This window comes from Haliotis rufescens, unplaced genomic scaffold, assembly GCF_023055435.1.
Source record: "Haliotis rufescens isolate VD_foot unplaced genomic scaffold, xgHalRufe1.0.p SCAF_13, whole genome shotgun sequence".
Lineage (NCBI taxonomy): Eukaryota > Metazoa > Mollusca > Gastropoda > Lepetellida > Haliotidae > Haliotis > Haliotis rufescens.
Genome location: NW_025963813.1, coordinates 33,035,043 through 33,060,031, shown reverse-complemented (window position 1 = coordinate 33,060,031; position 24,989 = coordinate 33,035,043). Strand labels below are relative to the sequence as shown.

The 24,989-nt window shown below is 42.8% G+C and overlaps 1 pseudogene; it reads left to right on the top strand.

Annotated features, from left to right (window-relative positions):
• The window catches only part of LOC124118173, a 34,883-nt pseudogene extending 10,350 nt beyond the window's left edge, over positions 1 to 24,533 (top strand).
• Positions 24,534 to 24,989: the final 456 nt, after the last annotated feature.

Sequence of the window (24,989 nt, the reverse complement as noted above, 5' to 3'; positions counted from 1 at the left end):
GAGAGGGCGATTCGAAAGATCATTGACGCTTAGTTGTTTGTTTGTTGTTTAACGCCACACTCAGCACTATTCCAGCTATATGACGGCGGTCTGTAAATACTAGTATTCGAGTCTGGGCAAGACAATCTAGTGACTGATATCATGAACATTGATCCACGCAATTGGGATGCGATGACAAGCATCAACCAAGTCAGTCCCGTTAGTCGCCTCTTACGACAAGCATTTGTTGCTGAAGACCTATTCTAACCCAGATATTGACGGGCCATTGACGATAAATTGTACTCCGGGTCTGCGGTTTGCCTTGTGTGTATACCAAAATCCTATTTTTTACCAAGATACTGATCACATAGTCCTATAACTAATCACTTTAACTCATAACTAGTCGCCAATAGTAATAACTCGAAAAAAATAAATTCCTAAAGTGTAAATATCATCATCTATTCAAGCGTCGTTCTCTCGAGAAAAACGAAGTGACCTCTCAAACCTTTTGTTCTTGTTCAATGTTATGAAGCCATATTTGTTTACAGACAGGAAGTCGACGTGGTAGACATGATGTCACAGTATATGCTGGAGTAGAGTCTCGCTTGACAAGCTGTGTCGAACAGCACAATGCAATATTCTCTTGGAACAGCGGGCGTGTCGGTTGAAACGAGAGCATCCATTAACATTGAACAGGGGACTGTGGGGGAGTGTGACGCGTGTACGTGCAGTTCCTGCTCTATGAGACTCTGCACATGCACTTTAACAATGAACTGGCCCACGCATACCTTCCAACCCTGCACGGATTATGCAGATCCGCGGGATCAATGTGTCCGTTTTGGTTCAGCGGTAGTCGTTTTTCGTTTGGGTTTCCTGTTTAAAGCACATCGTCACACTCGCTTCAAATAATTTAGGAACTGCAACGGGATGTTTGAAAATGAGTGTACTTAAGTTACCGGTCTGGTTTGAAAAAGGGGTACATGTACTCACCTTTTCGCGAACACATGGCATTCTCACTATTTGATAGTGGTTCAGCAGAATATTTTTATGAATGTGGAAAGGGTTTTATCGCATACATTTTATTCAAACAAATATTTTCTTTCGCGTTAATGTGGTCATTTGCAAAACAGTGCGCTGAGGTGAAATCGATACCGATCGCGTTTCTAAAATGTCATGGTAGAATATGGATTGGAATTTGTTTCAGGTAGGTGAAAGCAGCCTCGACAGCACATTTTGGGGCAGACCAGAAGATCTGCCAGCCAATCTGAAAGCGTTCAAGGTAACGGCTTCAAAGCCCGGAAGTGACGTTGCTGGCATCACAGCTGCAGCTCTGGCAGCTGGGTCAATGCTATACCAGACAAAAGGTAGAATTAATTAAAGCTTAGAAATACAATAAAGTTGACTACGGTAGTAGGGTAGCCTAATGGTTAAAGGGTTCGCTCGTCACGCTGAAGACTCAGGTTCGATTCAAGACGTGTGCACATTGTGAAAGATCTGTTTTCGGTCGGGAAGTTAGTGGCGTAAAACCCCATTCACTCACTCATATTCACTAACATTAAGACATGTATGCGTGTCTTTATGTGTCAGCATGCATGATGGCAATATATTCTAACACAGCATACGCTATGTACAATTAGTTAAACTTACCAATCATTGATCTAGGCCATCTGTAATGACAAAGACCGCCCCCTTGGTTTAGTGGTAGAGCGTCCGCCCGGAGAGCGGAAGGTCTGGTGTTCGATCCCCGGCCGCGTCATACCAAAAGACGTTAAAAGATGGTACTTGTTGTTACCCTGTCTGGCGCTCGGCATTAAGGGGCTAAAACAAGGACTGGTCGGGTCGGGGTGGGGTATTCATGTTAAACTGCGGCATGGTACCTCATTGAGCTAGCACTATAAATCGGCATCAGTCCGGACTAGTACAAGCAGCCACACAAACACACACACGTGCATGCACGTCGCTATATAAGTGCAATAATCTAGGACGCGACGTTAAACCCCATTTCACCTCACCTCACCTCACCTGTTCTGACAAATGATGTTCGTGTGCAGATGCTTCATATGGAGCACGTCTTCTGAGTGCAGCGGAGAGTCTTTATGCATTCGCCACGACCTACAGGGGTATCTACAGTGTCAGTGTGCCAGCCGCGGCATCAGCATACGCGTGAGATTATTCATATCCATCATCATATTGTATCAACATCATGTACAAGAAATTTAGACCCGTGAAGATCCGGGTTGGAATAGGTCTTCAGCAACCCATGCTTGCCGTAAAAGGCGACTATGCTTGTAGTAAGAGGCTTCTAACGGGATATGTTGGTCAGGCTCGCTGACTTGGTTGATGCATGTCATCGTATCCCAACTGCGTGGATCGATGCTCATGATGTCAATCACTGGATTTTCTGATCCAACAGCGATTATTTACAGACCGCAGCCATATAGCCGGAATATTGCTGAGTGCGGCGTTAAACAACGAACAAACAACAAACAAGGAAATGGTGCACATGGTGCCTTTAAGTCTTGAAACTGTTTCGCAAATATGCAAGCATGAGAAGTTCATCAGTGTAATCACATATATCGTGGTTATTTTAGATGGTTTGGAACATGATACTTCGGGATTTCCTGATTATTTATTTAGATCATGTGACAGTCATGTATGCCAAGACAAAATGTCAAAGCGTTCAGCCTCTGTAATAATGTCCTTATTCCGAAGAGAATCGTCATGCTAATCTCGTTTTTGAAGCCATTTCAAATCAACAAGTTTGATTATATGTTGGTAAAAGCACGTGTGAGTTTCCCCTGGTTCTAAGGTCCACTGGTTATAACGACGAGCTGTGTGTGGCGGCAGCCTGGCTGTACAAGGCAACACGTGACAAGAAATACCTTGAAGATGCGAAAACTTATCACAGTTCCGCCTCCCCCTGGGCCTACTCATGGGACGATACCACTGTTGGGTGTCAGGTAAATACATCGAGAATCTCACCCAAGTGGGTTTGGGTAACAATAATATCAACTCGAATCGATAAACGTTTAAAACTAGCCTGACGAGACATTTTAAACTACTCCCGGTAACTTGTTTGTATATATGCTTATGACGAACTATGGTTTTAACGAACTAAAGTTAGGACGTCACAGTGGTCTACAAGGCATTATGCAATTCCATTTCTTTTTCTCACCCAAGCGACATCTCCTGTGGAAGCCAGTCTCAATTGTAAAATAGCAATTAATGTCACACATCTGACACAGACCGCGTAATGGATTATTGGAAGGATGGGTCTCCATTGTCTCATTCTTGATGTAAGAACCGACTGATGAGGATCGAGCTGTACCATGTCCGACATGGCGGTGTGTGTGCCACCCGTATCCTGACTGCGTAGATAGTTGCTGTCATGCTACCAACCACATGTCCACCTTTACCAGCTGCAAAGACAGAGACAGATGATAAGTGAGTGAGTGAGTTTTGCGCCGCTTTTAGCAACATTCCAGCAATATCACGGCGGGGAACACCAGAAATAAACATATTGTACCCATGTGGGGATTCGACCCCGAGTCTTCAATTACGCTTTAATCACTAGGCTACCCCACCGCCCCAGATAGATGATACAATCTGACTGTGGTAAAACAACATGCACTCACTCTGTTGACATATGTTTGCGCATTAATGCCCAACATTGCCAAGTGTACGATTAGATTCCGGTGAAGTGATACATTCTGATTTGTCATTCTTTAAAGGTGAGGTGAAATGGGGATTAACGTCGCGTCTAAGGTTAGTGTATGTGTATGTATGGCTGCTTATACTAGTCCGGACTAATGCCGATTTTTAGAATGTCAGCCAACTTAGATACCATCCCGCAGTTTAACGTAAATACCCCAATCAGACACAGTATTCTAACTCCGAGCCGACCAGTCCCTGCATAAGCCCCTTAATGCCTAGCGCCAGACAGGATAAAAACAAGGATTGAGTGAGTGAATATGGTTTTACGCCGCTTTTAGCAATATTCCAGCAATATCACGGCGGGGGACACCAGAAATGGGCTTCACACATTGTACCCATGTCGGGAATCGAACCCGGGTCTTCGGCGTGACGAGCGAACGCTTTAACAACTAGGCTACCCGACCGCCCCGGATAAAAACAAGGACCGTCTTTTAACGTCTTTTGGTATGGTGCGTACGGGGATCGAACCTCGGACCTTCCGCTCTCCCACCGACACTCCACTATTCTTTACAGAGACCTATATCATGTCGATCTGTGACAAGGACAATGACGGTTTAATATCGAACTACAATCCTAGGAGATATCGCTACAATGAAATTGCATCACAATGCATTTTCGACCATTATGACGTCATCAGTATCCATGACATAAAAATCAAATAACATCCCTAATCTCTGCCAATGTAGCTGGTTAGCTGTACCTCTTCCGCCAAAGACACGGGTTACTGAATGAATGAAAAATGAAAAGATTTCAACTCGACTCGTTTATATATAATTATAAACATATTCTATATCTAAAGACACTTGGTGAGATTCTGTAAGTATTCCACATGTATTTGTTCAGCTGATGCTGTACGATCTGACCCGTGACGTCACCTATAGGACTGAGGTCCAGCGATTCCTGACCAGTTGGAAGCCAGGTGGCTCTCTTCCCTATACACCTTGTGGAATGGCCTTTAGAAGCAAATGGGGGTCACTCAGATACGACGGTAGGTCTGACACCTGAGTGAGTGAGTAAGTTAGTTGTAATTTTCACGCTATTTATGTTGGAGGCAAGCTTGAAGTGATGCAGGTCTCAAACATTTACCACTTTGATGAAACCCACGAGCACGGGTTGGTGCTAGCAAACCTAGAAACATAATCAGGATGAAACAGGATTCGAACCCCAAATCATTGAACGCATAAGGGACGCAACTCTGCACAATTACGGGGCCATAGGCGACTGGTCCACCCGTACCCCTCATATGATGATGATGATATTAAAGTGGTACTTCTGATAAGTATGTAAATGTTCAAAGTGTATTTTTTTACCCATGGATGTGGAAAAGTGTCCCTTCAGACTGCACTCTCAGGTCCCTGGGGATCATGCAGCATATACAAACACTACATGGAATTTGTATATCGACAAGAAACATTTAAAACTGTACCATCATTACCTTTTAAAACCTTTTCAACGCTCGTTATAGCAAACGTCGCCTTCATTGCCTTAATGGCCGCTGAGGACGGAATTGATCAAGTGGAAAATCGACAGTGGGCGCTGAGTCAGCTGAATTACATACTTGGGGACAACAAACAACATTTGAGCTTTGTTGTCGGATTTGGGTCCAAGTATCCGTTACAGCCTCACCACGGCGCTAGGTAAACCTTTCCATTAACTTGTTACGCTCGAACAACATTTGAACTTTGTGTCCTGATTTTATGCCCAATATTTGTTACAGCGTCACAACACTGTTCTCAGAACCTGTTATTCTCAGGGATAACAACGGAATTATGAGCTTTGTTGTCGGATTTGAGTGCACGTAAACCCCTCACTGTAACTTGGTTATGTTGTCAAAGACCTAGTTGGACTTGATCAGCTACCGAAAAGTGTTAATGGATTTCAGGGTGAGGTGCAGTGAAAAGAGAGTATTCCCGGATAGCGGAAGGTCGGGGGTTCGATCCCGGGACGCATCATACCAAAAGACGTTAAAGATGGTAGTTCTTGTAACCCCTTCCTGCACCGTGCATTAATGGGATAAAACAAGGACTGGCCGGCTTAGAGACAGTATACTGTGTCTGAGTGAGATACCTATCGTAAACTGCGGCATGGTATCTCAGTGGGCTAGCGATATGAAACCGGCATAAGTCTGGACTAAACTGCCGGACAAAAGAAAGTATGCACCGATGTTTGATAGTGGCTTATAACTGAAACAAACAGGAAATGGTTGTTCGATGTGATTTGGACCTTAATTAAATTTGCAGTGTTTCAGCCAAGTAACATTTTGATAACGTTTGTATGTTTTGGGTCAAATCCACGTTTCCAGTGTATATTTCTTTTGCCCGGCAGTTTACAACAAGCAATCACACACACGTACATGTACGTACATGTATGTTCTATATAAGTGAATCAGGCCGGGTCAACTGCAGTATTTGGTCCCCACTTCGGGGGTTTCCGTAAAAGTTTCGCGTGCCGAAATCCGTTAGGGGGCATTTAAGAGCAAAAAGGACCAACAAAAATGAGCTGGACGTGAAAAGTTTGGTCTAAAACTCCGCCCCTGTGGGGGCCGACAGTTTAACGATAGAAAGTAAACCCGAATTATCGTGGTGTCAACTTTCTGTTGTTTATGGGCGGGACATAAATGACGTAAGACGTCACGTGTCTGATCACGTGACTTTCCTTATATGGACTCGTTACTACGAAAGCAACTTCGCTCATAACTTGTAATTTCATAAACTGTGGCTTGTATAAATAAAACAGAGTCGAGTTAGAGAACAGCGAAGACATCGTGGCATTGGTATGGGACGAATGCGTGAATGTATAACAATTATTTTGTTCAAAACATTATCAGAAAAGAAATATTGCAGTTGTTCAGTTGATCATTTTATTCAGCCGTGTTTACATTGATTAGAACTTAGAAGCAAAATGGTCGTTTAAGAAAAAAAAGCAGAAAAAGAAATTGAGCTAGGTCTCGATGGATCAACAGACTTATTTGACAGTTAGGACGAATTCAAAGTCTCAAAATATTTGTTTGAATGAGAAATGATCATTTTCCAATGGAAATCCACATGCGTTCATGAATGAAGTTATACCTTTGTGAGATTTATTTGAAAAAGGGGGATCCGCCCCCTTTACCCCCCGTATCGTAGTTTTATAATGTCATAAAGGTGGGGTTGTACCTGCCTTGAACCCCACTGTGTTGTCCGCCCAATATATTGTTCTAAAAACAGAGTGAACTTACCTTCGTGCGATTTATTTGAATAAACCATACCCCCCTTGAACCCCCTGTGTGTAGTCTGTGTAAGAAAATACCGAACTGCAGACAGCGTTCGGTAGAAAAAATGACCGTAAATAACGAACTGCGCATGCGTGGAACGCTTTTCATTCGACAACGTCCGTAAAAACGTAAAAACGTTCGGTTTGGGGACCCAAATACTGCAGTCTACCCATCAGGCCTAAAACAATCCACGAACTGGCCATATTGTCCCTGTTGCTTCTGCTACAGCTCCTGTCCGGATCAACCCGCAACATGTGACTGGTCCAACTTTCACAGTCCTGGTCCAAACCCCCACGTCCTTAAAGGGGCTCTAGTTGGAGGCCCGGACGGAACTGACACTTATTCTGACAAGAGAAGTGACTACGTCGGGAACGAGGTGGCTGTTGATTACAACGCCGGCTTCCAATCCGCAATAGCAGGTAACTCTGTTCCAGTGAGATCTATACTGGTGACGTTGGCAAAGATCAGACAAGGTGTTTTCTTACGTGATGCATGTGGATGAGGAAGGTCCATTTGTGGTACTGTCGAACACTTCTTCACATTGGTTTCTACCATCATCCTCAAAAGAATTTCCCTTGTGCCTCTGTGAGCATCTTCTATTATCAACTGTAGAAACAAATATGGGTGCTAGGATACAATTGGGTTGTGACGCCATAAAGACGTTTGACGTCAACATCTGCACGACGTGTGCGGACTGTACAAAAATATTGTATTATTCTCTCGTTAGTTCGTAATGTAATAAAAACAGTATTTCAAAACCTTTCGACATATATATCTACTTTCAATTCATCAGACATTGTTTCTAAAAACTGCAATTATTGCATAAACAGTTATAAGTCGGAAAATGAGCCCAATGTTCGATGTCGTCACTTGTGGATTGTATTTGTGTGTGCCACAGATACTGTAGATCTAAATTATAATGAAATGCCCTATTGTGATGATTTTTCACCCATAAGGTCCCTTATCCCGATAATGCTCATAAAAAAGTTAAAGTTTCTTAACGCCCACCAAACGCCCATTAACGTTAACATTCATACCAGAAACACATTTAGTGATTCACCATTGTACGTACAAAATGTGCTACATATTCAGATTGTCCGGTGTAAATCTCTGAAGTTATGACTTTGAGGCTTTTGAAAAACTTTGTTTTGTGGAAATATTTGATGTACATTGTACCAGAACTCTTTGTAGCCTGTATTCCTACTGTATGAGTCGATCTTGAGAAATGTGTCGATGATCAAAATACACGTTGCCCATGTTCCGTCGCGAGCTGGTCCCTGCAGTGCATGGCACAAGGCACTTTGCTATTTCGTGGGGTTTTAACGAGTATTTTATCAATAGAGTGTACATTTTTCATACATATGCATGTTCATGCGTGTAATAGGAAATATAGATCCCTGAATAAGGACATATATAGTTCTCTTGTGTTTTACCTTTGATCTGACGACCCAGAGTGACACGAACCTTAGTTGGTTCACCTTCCAATTGACATACAGATTCATGACCTGATGACCCAGTGTTAAACGAACCCAAGTTGGTTCACCTTGCAATTGACATGCAGATTCATGACCCCAGTAGCAGTTGGTACACACCTCAAACAACTGTAAGCAAAGCATTTTATCACTATTGAATGTTTCTTTCTTATTTCAATCAAACTATTATTGTAATGTTTTTTCCCCGTTTAAGGTTTGGTTCATTTGTCAACAACCGGTGGTCTACCTGCCAGTCCTACAGCCAAGTGCTAGACTTTCTGTTAAAACCACTGATGTTCATTCTGACACAGGCGTTCTCAAAAGACTGTCAATAAAATTCTGTCTGCAATGTTTACGCGTCTGATACCCTCTATTACTCTATTATTACACATAGCTTAGGAGATTAGTACACACATCATAGTAGATTAGTATATAACTTAGATGAGTATAAGGTAGATTCGTATACATCTTAGTAGATTGGTATTTAGTTCTTAGTAGATTAGTATATAGCAGATTAGTACACAAATCTTTATAGATTAGTAGATAGTAGATTAGTATACATATCTTAGTAGATTAGTATACATATCTTAGTAGATTAGTATATAGCAGATTAGTATACATATCTTAGTAGATTAGTGTACATATCTTAGTAGATAAGTATGCATATCTTAGTAGATTAGTATATAGAATATTAGTATACATATCTTAGTAGATAGTATGTAGTATATTAGTATACATATCTTAGTAGATTAGTATACAGTAGATAAGTATACATATCTAAGTAGCTAGTATGTAGTATATAGTATACATATCTTAGTAGATAAGTATTCCGTTGATAAGTATACATATCTTAGTAGATCGTATGTGGTATATTAGTATACATATCTTAGTAGATTAGTTTATCGTAGATAAGTATACATATCTTAGCACATTAGGACACATATATCTTTAGATTAGTATACATATCTTAGTGGATTAGTATACATATGTTAGTAGATTAGTATAAAGTATATTAGTATACATATCTTTGTAGATTGTAGTGAGTGAGTATTCCAGTTATATCACGGCGTGTCAGCTTAATGTGGAAGGAAAGCCCGAAGTGATGCAGGTCACAGACATTTACCACTTCGGTGAAACCCACGAGCACGGGTATGGTGCTGACACATAGAAACATAATCGGGGCGAACCGGGATTCGAACCCACAATCATAGGTTTCTGGCGTGCCCAAGGGATGCACATCTGCATAGCGAATCGCGGCGCCTTAGACGACTGGGTCACCCGTGCCCCCTAGTAGATAGTAAGTTGTATATTAGTATACATATGTTATTAGATTAGTATATCGTAGATTAGTATACATATCTTAGTAGACACTATAGTCGAGTATGAAAAACTGCTATCAGTTTGTTGTCTTACCTGTGCATGATGACACACAATCAGTCACACTGCTCGATCACCCTATTCCAATGTTAGTCGATTACGCAATCCTGATATATTGCGGACCCAGTCTCCTGCCGTTCATACTCTAAAACAAATATTTATTTTATAGTTTATATGGACTCAAAAGACGTTATTGAACGTTAACACTCCATTCTTAACATTCATATTTCTATAGTTAATCTAGCATGGCGTTTGTTACAGGTGCCACCGTAGGGGCAGGATACGCTCACCTTTTCGCCAATACCTGTTTACTATTTGTTAGTGATTCATAAACACATGCTTATGATATAGTCGGAATTGTACTATCGAGTCTGCTTTATGCAGAACTTTCGTTTGGATATGGAAAGGATTTTGTTGCTTTAGGGGGCACGGGTGGCCCAGTCGTCTAAGGCGCCGCGAATCGCTGTGCAGAGTTGCGTCCCTTGGGCACGCCAGAAACCTATGATTGTAGGTTCGAATCCTTGTTCGCCCCGATTGTGTTTCTAGGTTTGTCAGCACCATACCCGTGCTCGTGGGTTTCTCTGAAGTGGTAAACGTCTGAGACCTGCATCACTTCGGGCTTTCCTCCCATATTAAGCTGACACGCCGTGATATGACTGGAATGCTGTTAAAAGCGGCGTTAAACCCAACTCACTCACTCACTCAATGGTCGCTTTATGTAAATTAATATATCGTAGGATGACAACAACAGTAAGATAAGAGCTAATAAAATGTTGACAATGAATCTTCGAAATTCATGCATGCCAATTGCAACTGGGACATGATGAACATCATATTAGTGAATCGAATATGTTCATTTGTTGCAACGCCGCAATGTTAGGTCAGTTGTGTGTGCGTGTGTGTGTGTGAAACAACATCGTGCCGTTGAACGTCTTTTCTGATATCTAGGTCAGTGCTAAGATAAGGGTGAAATGACGTGGAGGTAAGAACAAGATTTCAGTCACGGAGCTCTGCTCGTAGCACAGATTGACATAATGACCATACTATGTTTCCAGAATGTTAATTCTGAATAGGTGCATAATATGATCAATAACATTCTAATATGAATAGGATGTGAACATTTCTGTTGAAACGTTCTCCCTTGCGACGACAGAGTCGAAGAGTGCTGTCCAACAGAATCTTACTTTATTTCAAGATTTTTAGCATGCCGCATTTTGCAAAACTGAATTAAAATGGATGACTTGGCGAACGCGTGGTATGATCAATATTTTAAAGTTTTGAGATAAGCCTACTGTGTTTTGAAAGTTTATGTCGTCCCACTGTGGAGTAGATACCTCTTTTTTCAATTTGGCACCGAGAGCTTTAGACACGTGTATCTTCATGCTACCGTGACGACAAGAGCGCTTTGAAAACGGTGCTCACGTGGATCGCATAATTACACCTGGGTACAAAGGTCCGCTATCTTAGAACATTTCGAGAAAGGGTCACAGGTTGTTATAATGTAACAATTATTCCTTAAATTCAAGATTGAAATATTCATAGTTCAAAATAATGATTCAAAACACAGTTTTTCAAAATGTTTGTCAAAAAACCCTCCAAAGATATATGTTTTAATTTCATCGCAACCTGTTGTATATTTTCACTGTTTGAAATCAACCAAGTAATTTCTTAGAAATCGACAGGACACGTCATTATTTTAATTACTTGAGACAAAATACTGAATCAGTAGGTATCGGTAGGAAAAGGGATACCTCTTTATAACCCATCAATTTTTTTATATTAAATCAAGCGTTCTTCAATGTCTTGGCCGAATGTTTCATAAATAAATGCTTAAGATATTCTTGGAATCCTAAGCGGAGATTTCTAATGCGGCGTTGGCAACGGACAAAAACTTGCTCTTTTATGCAAATTCGTGGCATGTGCTGCCGGTAGAGCGTGACATGCTGGCCCTTTTCGGTGATCCATTCAGATTTTCAGTGATCCATTCATATACCTTTCCCCACAGAGGAACACCTATCTACCTTTGTTTTGTCGAGACTGGTTGTTCACCGGGGTTGACGTTTTGCATCATGATCATGGAAAGGTCTTCGTCTCGGTTTCATCGCCATATAGTTATATATAATCTTTACTTACATGTAAATATTGTGTGTCCCTTCAACGTGGGCAGTTGCTGAAGACCAAATCTAACCCGGATCCCCTCGGGGTATTGCCCCGTTGTCGCGCGACTGACCATTCCGCTGTTTACTGAGACTTATCAAAATTTTTCCTTTTATATCCGTGTGTCAGCTTAATGTGGGAGGAACGCTCTAAGTGATGCAAGTCTCAGACGTTTACCGGGGGCACGGGTGGCCCAGTCGTCTAAGGCGCCGCGATTCGCTGTGCAGACTTGCGTCCCTTGGGCACGCCAGAAACATATGATTGTGAGTTCGAATCCCGGTTCGCCCCGATTATGTTTCTAGGTTTGTCAGCACCATACCCTTGCTCGTGGGTTTCACCGAAGTGGTAAACGTCTGAGACCTGCATCACATCGGGCTTTCCTCCCACATTAAGCTGACACGCCGCGATATAACTGTAATACTGTTAAAAGCGGCGTTAAACCCAACTCACTCACTCACTCACTTACTCACTCAGACGATTACCACTTTGGTGAAACCCACGAGCACGTGTATGGTGATGACAAGCTTAGAAACACAATCGAGGCGAACCGGAATTCGAACCCACAATCATAGGTACCTGGCGTGCCCAAGGGACGCAACTCGATTCACAGCGATTAATGACTGGGCCACCCGTGCCCCCTTTAACAAGGGAACCAGTGGCATGGCTGGCAGGGTTACAACAAGTACCATCATTTAACGTCCTCTGGTATGACTCTGCCGGGGATCGAACCACCAAGCTTCCCCTCTCTCAGGAAATGCTCTATCCACTGCACCACGGAGATGGTCCATAGATATCAGATTGATTATTTTCTAGGCATAGATGTCTTTTTGTCACTTTCAGTTCAATACATGCAATAGTTATCACATGTAAGGGGGCATTGTTTGTTTAACAGCTATTCCCAAGCAAAGAATATTCGTGAAAGGTGTGAAGTCGCACAAGAATGTTTTGCCTTCACCACAGGACAGATGTGATCATAATTCTATCCATGTTATGGACTCTGCAAGGGGTGTGGTCTGACACGCCCCTCACATTCACGTCGTCATGGGCAACCGGACACAAGGGGACCTTCTGTGTTCCTGTGAATAGGGAACTGCACGACTGGAAGATACACATTGTGTTCAGTGACACAGTGCTGAAAGTAGACGTGAGTGTACCATCTCTCTGTGTGTCTCTGTCTGTCTGTCTCTTAAACACATACTCTCCCTCTCTCTCACTTTCGCTCTTACTCTCTCTCTCCCTCGTTCACTCTCTCTCTCTCTCCCTCTCCGCCTCTCTCTCACACACGGAAACACCACGCCTTACCTTCAAGAGTGGTTGGCCTGGTTTAATACCATATGACAATCTGCCCAATAACCTTCATTATTCGCTACGACAACATGTCGATTGAATTAGCACCAAATACCAATGCAATATCAATGAAATAACAGATAGGCAACATCACAAGACACGATGAATGTTCTTCTTAAGCGTGGTGTTGAGACTGTGAGTGATCATGTAAACACAGGTGGCAACGCCTGCTTTACAGCAACCAGATAAGGCATCATGTCGTCTTCTTATATAACTGTTTGTTGAAGCTAACAAGCTCATTCAATTTTCCATTTCCAGGTATTCCAAGCTGAGGTTGTTTCATCGCTAAACAACGGCACAGAATACATCATCAAGAACAAAGTCTGGAATGGCGCGGAACATTCTGGCGACAAGATATGTGAAGGGTTTATAGCACACACAAATAAGGGTGTTGACAGTCTTTCTGGCCATGCATATCTTGAAGGAACAGGGGGAGGTATTTCTGGTCAAACATTCCCCCCCGGCGTCTCGGGAACAAGACCCTCACTCACTCTACCACCCACAACTGGCACAGGTACGAAACATGCAGCAGTCATTGTTTCAGATAGGAGTGATAATCTACTTGCCTGACTGCATTCCATCAGCAGTATCATGCAGCCTGTGGTCCTGTGGTCCTGTGATCAGTTTCCACACAGGGACACGTGTCAGACTCTTTGTCGGCATCCCTGTCGATGGAGATGTTGCTGAATCCCGGTTCGGCCCGATTATGTTTTTAGGTTTGTCAGAACCATACCCGTGCTCGTGGGTTCCACCGCATGCAAGTCCAGGTTTTGAGTGATGTTCTTAGTGTGTAAAACTTAAAAATGTTTCGGTCTTACTGGGGACATTATTTAATTCTAGACATACATGTATATACCCGATTATTTCACATTAACTATATTCATATGAGGTGAGGTGAGGTGAGGTGAAATGGGGTTTAACGTCGCGTCCAAGGTTTTTGCACTTATATAGCGACGTGCATGTACGTATGTGTGTTTGTGTGGCTGCTTGTACTAGTCCGGACTGATGCCGATTTATAGTGCTAGCTCACTGAGATACCATGCCGCAGTTTAACATGAATACCCCACTCAGACACAGTATACTGACTCCGAGCCGACCTGTCCTTGTTTTAGCCCCTTAATGCCGAGCGCCAGACAGGGTAACAAGTACCATCTTTTAACGTCTTTTGGTATGAAGCGGCCGGGGATCGAACCTCCGACCTTCCGCTCTCCGGGCGGACGCTCTACCACTAGACGACGGAGGCGGTCATATTCATATGAAAGAATCGGGTGTAACATAACTTCTTTGGAGTAGTATATATCATAACATTTGAGTCTGCATACAAACACGCACTGCTTTATGGACTAGAATCGAACTTGCTGGGACTGTCAATTGACACGAGGTCAGGACTCCTTTAAAGGTTGTTAAATAGATCATAGTGTGAGTGAGTGAGTTGGGTTTAACGCCGCTTTTAACAGTATTCCAGTTATATCACGACGTGTCAGCTTAATGTGGGAGGAGAGTTCGAAGTGATACAGGTCTCTGACGTTTACCACGGGATTCGAACCCACAATCAAAGCTTTCTGGCGTGCCCAAGGGACGCAACTGTGCACAGTGCCTTAGACCACTGGGCCACCCGTGCCCCCGGACTTGCAAGGGTGTGGAGATCGTCGATCGTGGAGTATACGTCTACTTTAATTCCTTTCATTTGAATGAAATATTTTTTTCTCTTTACTTTTCTTTTCTTTGAATGTATGCCTCTATAACCGAATGTAACAAAATAATTTTCATTCATACATCATCAAATGTTTCAGAGCACACGGGAGGGGGAACTGCCAAATACGACTACAAGAAACTATTAGGATTGTCCATCTTATTTTATGACGCACAACGATCTGGCAAACTCCCGGCAAATAACCCCATATCCTGGCGCGGGGACTCCTCCTTGACTGACCGAGGTGAACACGGTGAAGACCTCACCGGCGGCTGGTATGATGGTGAGGTTCTGTAAAAGTAAAATCGATTTTAGCGTGACGAGCTTACGCTTTAAACTGTCTGTCTGTCCGTCCGTCCGTCCGTGCGTGCGTGCGTATGTATGTTTTACTGATAAAATTACTTTCCTGATGTCAATACCAATGTGTTTTAGCGGGGGATTTCATCAAGTTCAACCTTCCTATGGCTTCGGCAACAACTATATTGACCTGGGGGTTCCTGAAATGGTCAGACGCTTACAAGACGGCTGGACAAGAGGATAATATGTATGATATGATAAAGTGGCCGCTGGACTATTTTCTTAAATGCTGGGATTCCACAAAGAAGGAATATTATGTGCAGGTGTTTATTATCTTTTTATAATATATATATATAAACTGACGTCCAAAAGAAACTTTACCAGAGTTTGAAATCACTCTTGCTCAAAAACAACAAGACATACATGCATGAAGTAAAGTGTATTGAGAAGATCAATATATCAACATAATCAACACTGAAAATGACAATCATACCGCGACCGAGAATGACGTCAGAGCCCCCAAAGTTGGGTGTGGTCCATCAGCCCTAAACATACAGAATCGACTTTCGTCAGTGAAGACAACTCTCTCCCAGTCACGTCGGGCCCATCTCAATCGCAGACGACGATGTTGCGCTGTCAATAGCTGTCCTCTGTATGGTCTAATAGCCCTGATTCCATGAGCCCTGAGGCTCCTGGCCACTGTCTGTCGACTATCCCTGTGACCTAAGGCATTTGTCGCCGATGACGTCACTGTCAGGAAGCGATTTCGGAGGTGGAAGGTATCATGGGGCGTGGTCACCCTGGGTCTGCCTGTTCTTGGCCTGTCAGCGGTCCGCCCTGTCTGTCTGTAACGTTGCATCAAGTTGGTAACGGCAACACGGGAGCAACCGAAGGTTCGTGCAATATGGGCGTGGTTGGGTCCCATCTGTACCATACCCAAGGCTCGTTCACGTTGTTCGACTGAGTCGTGGCATTTCTTTTGTGTTTTTTTTATCACTGTGGATGTCTGACTTGCCGTTGCAACCATTTTATACCCTTACCCGCACGTGCATTTGCAGTTGTCCGTGGTGCACGTGTTTTTTCACTTTTTCGCGTGTTATCTCGCAAACATGTAACAGACGATTAACGTTTTCTGCATACACTATTGTTGTATTTAGGACGTGTTTTAGATAGACTTCATCGAAAAAATATTTATACTTTGTCTGAAATTTATATTTTCAGTTGGACGTCAGTTTACATTACTTAGCGTACATTAGTTTATCCTATGTAGCACTGCCAATTACTATATCCAGATGTATTCTTTACAGACTGATAAGTCTTATTATGGTTACAAATGCGCTTCAGTAGAATGCTTATTCAAGAAATCCAGAAATATCATGTATAATCTTAAGTTCATGTTTGTCAGGAAGAGGCATTTAACTTTCTCAAATAAGGAATATCTGAGTTACCAACAGCATCAATACAAAACAATGTCTACGGAAACTCTATTGCGACAGGTTGGCGAGTCAAGTCTTGACACAAGTTATTGGGGAAGGCCCGAGGACATGCTACCCAACCAGAAGGCATTCAAAGTTACCGCCACAAAACCCGGAAGTGACGTAGCTGGCATGACTGCTGCTGCCCTTGCTGCCGGCTCATTGCTGTTCCAATCCAAAGGTAGAAGACAGTTATCTGTCATACACAGACTACTCCATTGAACATCTTTATTGGTTTATGAAGACTTCACTTGTCGTAAATCGCCATTGACTTTACAATAACATGTTTGTTGTTTAACGTTGCACCCAGCAATATCCCAGCTATATGACGGCGGTCTGTAAATAATCGAGCCTGGACTAGATAATCCCGTGATTGAACTCATGAGCATCGATCAACGCAATTGGCACACGATGACATGTATCAACCAAGTCAGCGAACCTGACCACCCGATACCGTTAGTCACCTCTTACCACAAGCATAGTCGCGTTTTACAGCAAGCATTGGCTGCCGAAGGCCTATTCACCGGTTATAATAGGCTGACAGTAATTAAGCATTTTCAGGTGCCCTCGCCGTGGTTTTGTTGGAATATTACTCAAAGCGGCGTAAAACTATACTCACTCATTCACTCTTAAGTATAATATACTATTATGGTTTCATAAAGACAATTAGCATCTTCTTCTTGCTCCAGATCCATCCTACACAACAACATTACTGGATTCAGCTGAATCTCTGTACAACTTCGCTAAAACCTACCGCGGTATCTACAGCCACAGTGTTGATGCAGCTGCCGACGCCTACCCGTGAGTGTCAGCGATCACTCTGGTCGGTAGTTCAGTTCCACGATCATTTATCTATAATTACAAATTGTAGAAATGGAGGGAGCACGGGTGGCCCAGCCGTTAAAGGCGCCGCTGTGCAGAGTTGCGTTCCTTTGGCACACCAGACATCGAATCACAGTTCGCCCCGATTATGTATCAAGGTTTGTCAGCTCCATACTCGTGCTCGTGGGTTTCACCGAAGTGGTAAAAGTCTGCGACCTGCATCACCTCGGGCTTTCCTCCACATTAAACTGACACGCCGCGATATAACTGGTTCACTATTACAAGCGGCGTGAAACGCTCACTCATTCATTAATGGAGCAATCATGAGAATCAACAGATTCGAGTGATTCCTAAGACTTAAACCATGTCACGGTTGATACATTATTTCTCTATAATTTTGCACAGTGACCTATAGTTGTTAAAATGCACGTCCAAAATTGCCAGTGAACGCATAGCGTGACGTCATCAAAATTGTTTTAGAACACAACAAATACTCTTAACCTCGCGTTCTGCAATAACCCTAAATGGAGTTCCGTTAGATTATGTTCCTTCAGGTGTCATAGGGCGGTCGGGTAGCCTAGTGGTTAAGGCGTTCGATCGTCACGCCGAAGACCCGGGTTCGATTCCCGACATGGGTACAATGTGTGAAGCCCATTTCTGGTGTCGCCCGCCGTGATATTGCTGGAATATTGCTAAAAGCGGCGTAAAAAACATACTCACTCACTCACTCACTCACTCACTCACTCACTCACTCACTCGGGTGTCATACTTTAATAACCTGTTGTAGGTAAACACAATCATGACTAGTCTCGCATCAGTGGACAAGCAGTTTGGGGACAAGGGACGAGTCCCTCTTGTGCCTTTATATTGACGGGGTCCGGAGCGGTAATGTTTAGGAGCAAAGAGACAAAAGAAGATATTTAACTTATAGTTGTGAGTCACCATTGAGATTTTCCGAGTGGTAAAGTTGTTATTTACAAAACAATACATCTAACGTCGTCGTGCAGGCTTTTGAAATGAGAAAGTCGGGATAAATGAGTGATGAGTGAGTGAGTGAGTTTGGTTTTACGCCCCTTTTAGCAATATTCCAGCAATATCACGGCGGGGGACACCAGAAATGGGCTTCACACATTGTGCCCATGTCGGTAATCGAACCCGGGTCTTCGGCGTGACGTCGGGATAAATGAAATTCAACAGAATAATAGTATTGTTTAATTCTCATCTTTAACTGACGCATGTAAACAATAGCAAACACGCATACATAGACATACGCCGAGATGCATACACACACATACATATATGTGCCCGTGAAGATCCAGGGTATAATAGGTCTTCAGCAACACATGCTTGCTGTAAAAAGCGACTATGCTTTTCGTAAGAGGCGGCTAACGGGATTAGGTAGTCAGACTCGCTGACTTGATTGAAGCATGTCATCGTATCCTATTTGCGTGGATCGATGCTCATGTTGTCAGTCACTGGATGGTCTGGTCCAGACTCTATTATTTACAGACCGCCGTCATATAGCTGGAATATTGATAAGTGCGGCGTTTAACAACAAACAAACAAAACAAAATATACATATATCGCACGAATGTTATAATATAAAAATACATAACATTTGTCTTTTCTTGCCAATTAAACAACAACTGTTCTGATCTCATGACCTCTAAAGGTTCATATACTACAACAGTCAGGAGTAGGTCCCTTGATGTGATAATCATTATTTGACAAGAGAAGACAACTCTCCTCCGTATATTCATCATGCATGTGCAGGTATTTTACAAAATGGTTGATACTGTGCAATAACGTGACCGACTTCCACTCCCCAGGTCCAGTGGCTACAATGACGAGCTCTGTGTCGCGGCTAGTTGGCTGTACAAGGCAACAAAGAACAACACCTACCTGAGAGAGTTTCCATGTGGCCAGCCCTGCCTGGGCACTGTCGTGGGACGACTCCATTGTGGAGTGTCAGGTAAACATAATGTCAGCACACCCTCACGTTATATGATGTAATACTGGATAGTACGTATTAGACTGAGGGACCGGTCATTTGTTAGAAAGTTCGTCATTTATCAGTGGGAGAAAATCACAAAAGAATGGAACAGTCTCTAGGGGAGGGTCGCAAAAACTGATACACATATTGGAGGAGAATCATGTAAAATTAACATTTTATAATAAAATATAAAGTGGTTTTACATTTTGTATTTTCAGGGAGGATCTTAAAAAAATGTTCAGGGCATGGGGGGTCATCCAAAAATAAGTTGGACCCCCAACCCTCCTACCCTACAATAAATGACCGGTCCCTAAAGTAACCTCTGACCTCTTTCAAAAGTTGCTCATATCAGTGTTCACTGGAATGAAATTCATAAAATAGAATGTTCATGCATTAGCCGACGGATACGGATATGGATATCGAAAGGGTATATATATCTACACATACAATTGTAGAAAAAGAATGTTGTTCAAACATGCCTATCGATACAATAACAATTTCCTGTTCAACTTTGCACAATCTCATTAAAATCAGATCTTAGTTTTCTCTACCGCTAAACAAAGATCTGAGAACATCCCAGACCGACCTTGCGCGAACTGTGACCGACCAATGGAATGACCGACAAGAAGTCGACATTAGCCAATCAGAAGGCAGCTTTCTCGTGCTTTACGGCACTAATTTCAAATTCGCGACTACGCTTCGAAACATATTTTGACAAATTCTCGATTAAAAATTTGAAACCTGAACAAAAGAACATTCTGGAATGAGTAATAGATGGTCTAGATTGTTTGAATTCAGCAACTATCGTTCGGAATACCCCGTGTTAATGTTTTCGAGGTTGCATGATTAGAAACCACATTCCGACTGTCACTTTCGTCATCTGGTAAGCGACGCTCTTATTGGTCAAATGAAAGGTCGTTCTGACGTGACCCCTAAAGGGATGTCCTCAGATCTTTGTTTAGCGGTAGCGAGAACTAAGATATGATTTTAATGAGATTGTACTTTGCACAGCTTATGTTGTACGAGCTGACAAATGACACCAGCTACAAAACTGAAGTGGAGACCTTCCTGACGAGCTGGAGACCCGGGGGTACAGTGCCCTACTCCCCGTGCGGCCTTGCGGTCAGGAGCCAGTGGGGGTCTCTCAGATATTCTGGTAAACCACATAAAAGCATAAAAACATATTCGAGAGTACAATGAAGCAGGAAGTGCTGCTGTACATGTAGGGAACGCGTGAGCGAGGTGGGATGCACATGTACTTCTCTCTGAAGAGTAGAGTCCAAAAGGTCCAAGGATCCGCTGAATGCGAATCATTGACCCGCTTAACATTTTGTATTAGTCAGCACTTTTGTGTGCTCGTACGTTTCGACAAGGTGGTAACGTCTATATGTGCCAGTTTGGGTTTTTGGTAAACCATCTGCCCTAACCCCCGCCTTGACAACTATAAAAATCATAATCCCTGGCTAGAAGCAACAAACATCATTTATGTTGGGTTTCCGTTATGGCTAGTGTTAGGTCAGAGACCATAACGTTCGTCACCACTCGCCCCTTTCCGTAACCTGCAAGAAGACTCGTCCCCCTATCGATGAATGTTATGTGCGAAAATACGACAAACCAATCAGAATGCGCGTATGGTTTCAAGTTCTTCGTCAAAGAATCCCTCAGAAATTAATTTTTGATTTTACATATGTCTTGCATCTAAAAATATACCCAAGACACAGTTAAATGTGTTCAATCATGCTGTATAATTCCACATGTCCCGATGTGCTTTAAATTGCATCGTAAATACATATAATATATGGGGAAATATATGTGAACCATTACGCAACGAGTTGACAATTGCTGTAGGTATGCTCGTTTGCGCTAAGACGGAACCCGGTCACAAAAATGGCAACGAGATGGACACGAGTCGCTATATATTCGGCTTGTCCCGGATTAACACGAGTTGGTCACGAATGAGACCATAATGGTCTCTGGTTAGGGTTAGGTAGACTAACATTTAGTCTCTGAAATCTTACATTACACAATATCCTTCTTGACTCTAAAAATAAAAAAAATCCCTATGCTGATTTCAGAATAGAGCTAGCTTGAGCTGGCTAGACTTGCTTTTGAATGCATTTCTAGATTATTATTTTTTCATAAAATAAATATATTCCACGGTCATGGTGCAGGACTAAGGGTTAGGGTGAGGTTGCCCTGACCCAGGCAAAATGTGAAGGAGGGGTTACGGGCAAAACTCTTTCCTGGCTTTTCTCTAACATATTTTGCCATGGTATTGGTACGCCTGAACGTGTCTGTGTCATTTTGATGATGTACATGTATCTTCTTCAAGCAAATGCTGCTTTTGTTGCCCTGGTCGCTGCTGGAGAAGGAATTCGTCCACTTGAAAACCGACAGTGGGCGTTGAGTCAAATAAACTACATCCTTGGTGACAACAAACAACACATGAGCTTTGTTGTCGGATTTGGAACCACATATCCCTTACAGCCACATCACCGAGCAAGGTATTTGTATTTACTTTACTAGGGTGTATTACGTCATTGTTTTATCATGTTTGTTTTCTTCGTTTTCACCCTTTACGTTGTCGGATTTGGAACCACATATCCCTTACAGCCACATCACCGAGCCAGGTATTTGTATTTACTTTACTAGGGTGTATTACGTCATTGTTTTAGCATGTTTGTTTTCTTTGTTTTGACCCTTTATGTGCACATGCCGAGGTTTATAACCATGTAGACGACTGACAGTGTGTAAAAATATGAATCCAGTTTATTAATGAGCTTCCAAGCGTGATCATGTGATATTCTGCATTCGACTGTATTTGTGATTCATTCAGCTCTTGTCCCGATCCACCAGCCACGTGTGATTGGACAACCTTCAAAGATCCGGGTCCTAATCCCCACGTTCTAAAGGGGGCGCTAGTTGGAGGCCCGGATGATAATGACAGTTACACAGACAAGAGGAGCGACTATGTCGGGAATGAGGTTGCTGTTGATTACAACGCCGGATTCCAGTCTGCCGCTGCAGGTAGACAGTATACGAGAGTTCTGATTGATTTCAGTTACTAATTAGCCTGGACAAACCTCTTTGATGTGTACACCGTCTGGAGCTACCTGTAATCTGGTGAATGAGTGAGTGGGTGGGTGAGTGAGTGGGTGACTGGGTGTATGGGTGAGTGAGTTAGTGTGTGGGTATACGGGTGGGTGAGTGATTCGGTGGGTGCATGGGAGTATGGGATAATGGTTGGGTGTATGAGTGGGTGGGTGAGTGAGTGGCTGGGTGAGTTGGTGAGTGAGTGAGTGATCGAGTGAGTGAGTGAGTGAGTGAGTGGGTGAGTGGCCGAGTGAGTGGCTCGGTGAGTTGGTGTGTGAGTGAGTGAGTGAGTGATCGAGTGAGTGAGTGGGTGAGTGTGTTAGTGTGTGGGTGAGGGGGCAGTGGGTGAGTGATCGAGTGAGTTAGTGGGTGAGTGGGTTAGTGTGTGGGTGAGTGGGCAGTGGGTGAGTGATCGAGTGAGTGAGTGTGTTAGTGTGTGGGTGAGTGGGCAGTGGGTGAGTGAGTGAATGCGCCATTCAGTAGGTGTTCACGCTTTCAATCACCGGTGTACCTGCTAACGACCCAATTATTTACAAGCTGTTGAGATATATCACTGTTAACTCGCACATAAAGCATCACTCACAACATTGTTGTCTGGAACCAAATGGATCTTCCTACAAATCGTTCAACTTGTGTTTTGTATGCCACAATTCATGTTTATGAAGTAGCAAGAATAACTTATTTGAAAATTGCATATGTAATGACATAAAAGATCAAAGGATGCAAATACTTGTGTTAGCAATGGGGTGTTTTCAAATTGAATGTAATAACCTATTGTATACAAATAATTTTTACTGTCGTTTTTAGATACAACTGTTGCTGAGTGATGTTGTGCTACGCAGTCAACAGTGTTCCAGTTGTTTCACGTACAATATAAGAACTATGCACTTATTAATGTCACCCGACATAATCACTTAAACTTCCATCAGCTGTCCATCTTCTCGAGGCAAGGGCATTAACTGACTATTAAAGTCCAGTTTCCACCCTTGCCAAACTCGCCTCGAATTCCGAAGTTTCATTTTGGCTGGACTAACGAGTCTATGCATAGTCCAATCAAAATCGAGTGACGAACTAGATATCCAGTTCCCACATAATACGCGTGCAGATGTTGGTCGACTGCAGGATTTGCAAAGCATCTGATCCGGCAACTGGCCGTCGACAGATATTTTGCAAATCTTTTCATGTTTTTAATCAAGGTGCTCAAGTGATGTGATGCACCTCGCGAGGTTAGACCCGTTTTATAACAACATAAATCTTGATTATCGATCAGATCGTCAAGACTGGGGGCATCCATTTTGTTTGCAGCAAATGCAAGTGATACGAGAGATTGAATCTGATTGGTCAATAGGAGGGAAAAACAAGGGACATAACAAGTATGAGCGACAGGTGGCGCTACAATCGAGTCTGGAAATTCCAGCCTATTTCGGCAAGGATGGAATCTGGATTTTTTGAGTCGGTTAACTCCCTTGCCTCGGGAAGATGACAACTGTCACAAACGCAGTATCAAACTCTGTATTGAAGTATCAAATAATTTCATTGCCCCTTCCAGATGAGCTCGTCGAAGTGGTTCTCTAATTTAAGCTACATGGCTATCAGTTCAACGCCTCATGAGAACTATGACGTACCTGTATCTAGAACATGAGTGGTATTTAATCTGTTACACTGGAGTATGTCATGTGTGGTGTATTCACGGATTGTTTGCATCTCCTCACAGGCCTCATCCACTTGACGGCGAGCGGAGATCTACCGCCAGCTCCAAGTGCCAAGTGTTGACTTTCCGACGCGCCTTTTAATTCATTAATAATAATAATAATAATAATAATAATGATGATGATGATGATGATGATGACGACGACGACGACGACGACGATGATGATGATGATAATGTATGATAATGTATGATGATGAATAAAATCTGACGAAGACTCATGTGGATTGTGTCGTGACGTGATTCCAAATGGCCTATAAATGTAGTAGTACTTTTCATGAAGATCCCTTGTGGATTCCGGGATCGATTAGGTTCCCAACAACCTGTGATATGGAAACCTACTAGGGGTATTGTCGCCCTACAAAAACAAAGGAAAAAGTTTCAAAATTAACCAAAGCGCGAGAATGGGACATTTTGGTCCATTTGTCGCATTGTCGCGTAGTCGCATCGTCGCGCTTGGAATAGAATAACTATTTTACGCCTTTTAATAACGTATATAATTAATTAAGTATAATAATAACGTATGATGCTGAATAAAAGCTGACGTAGACTCATGTTGAATGTGTCGTGGCATGTTTCCAAATAGCCTTTACATGCTGTACAGTCCGT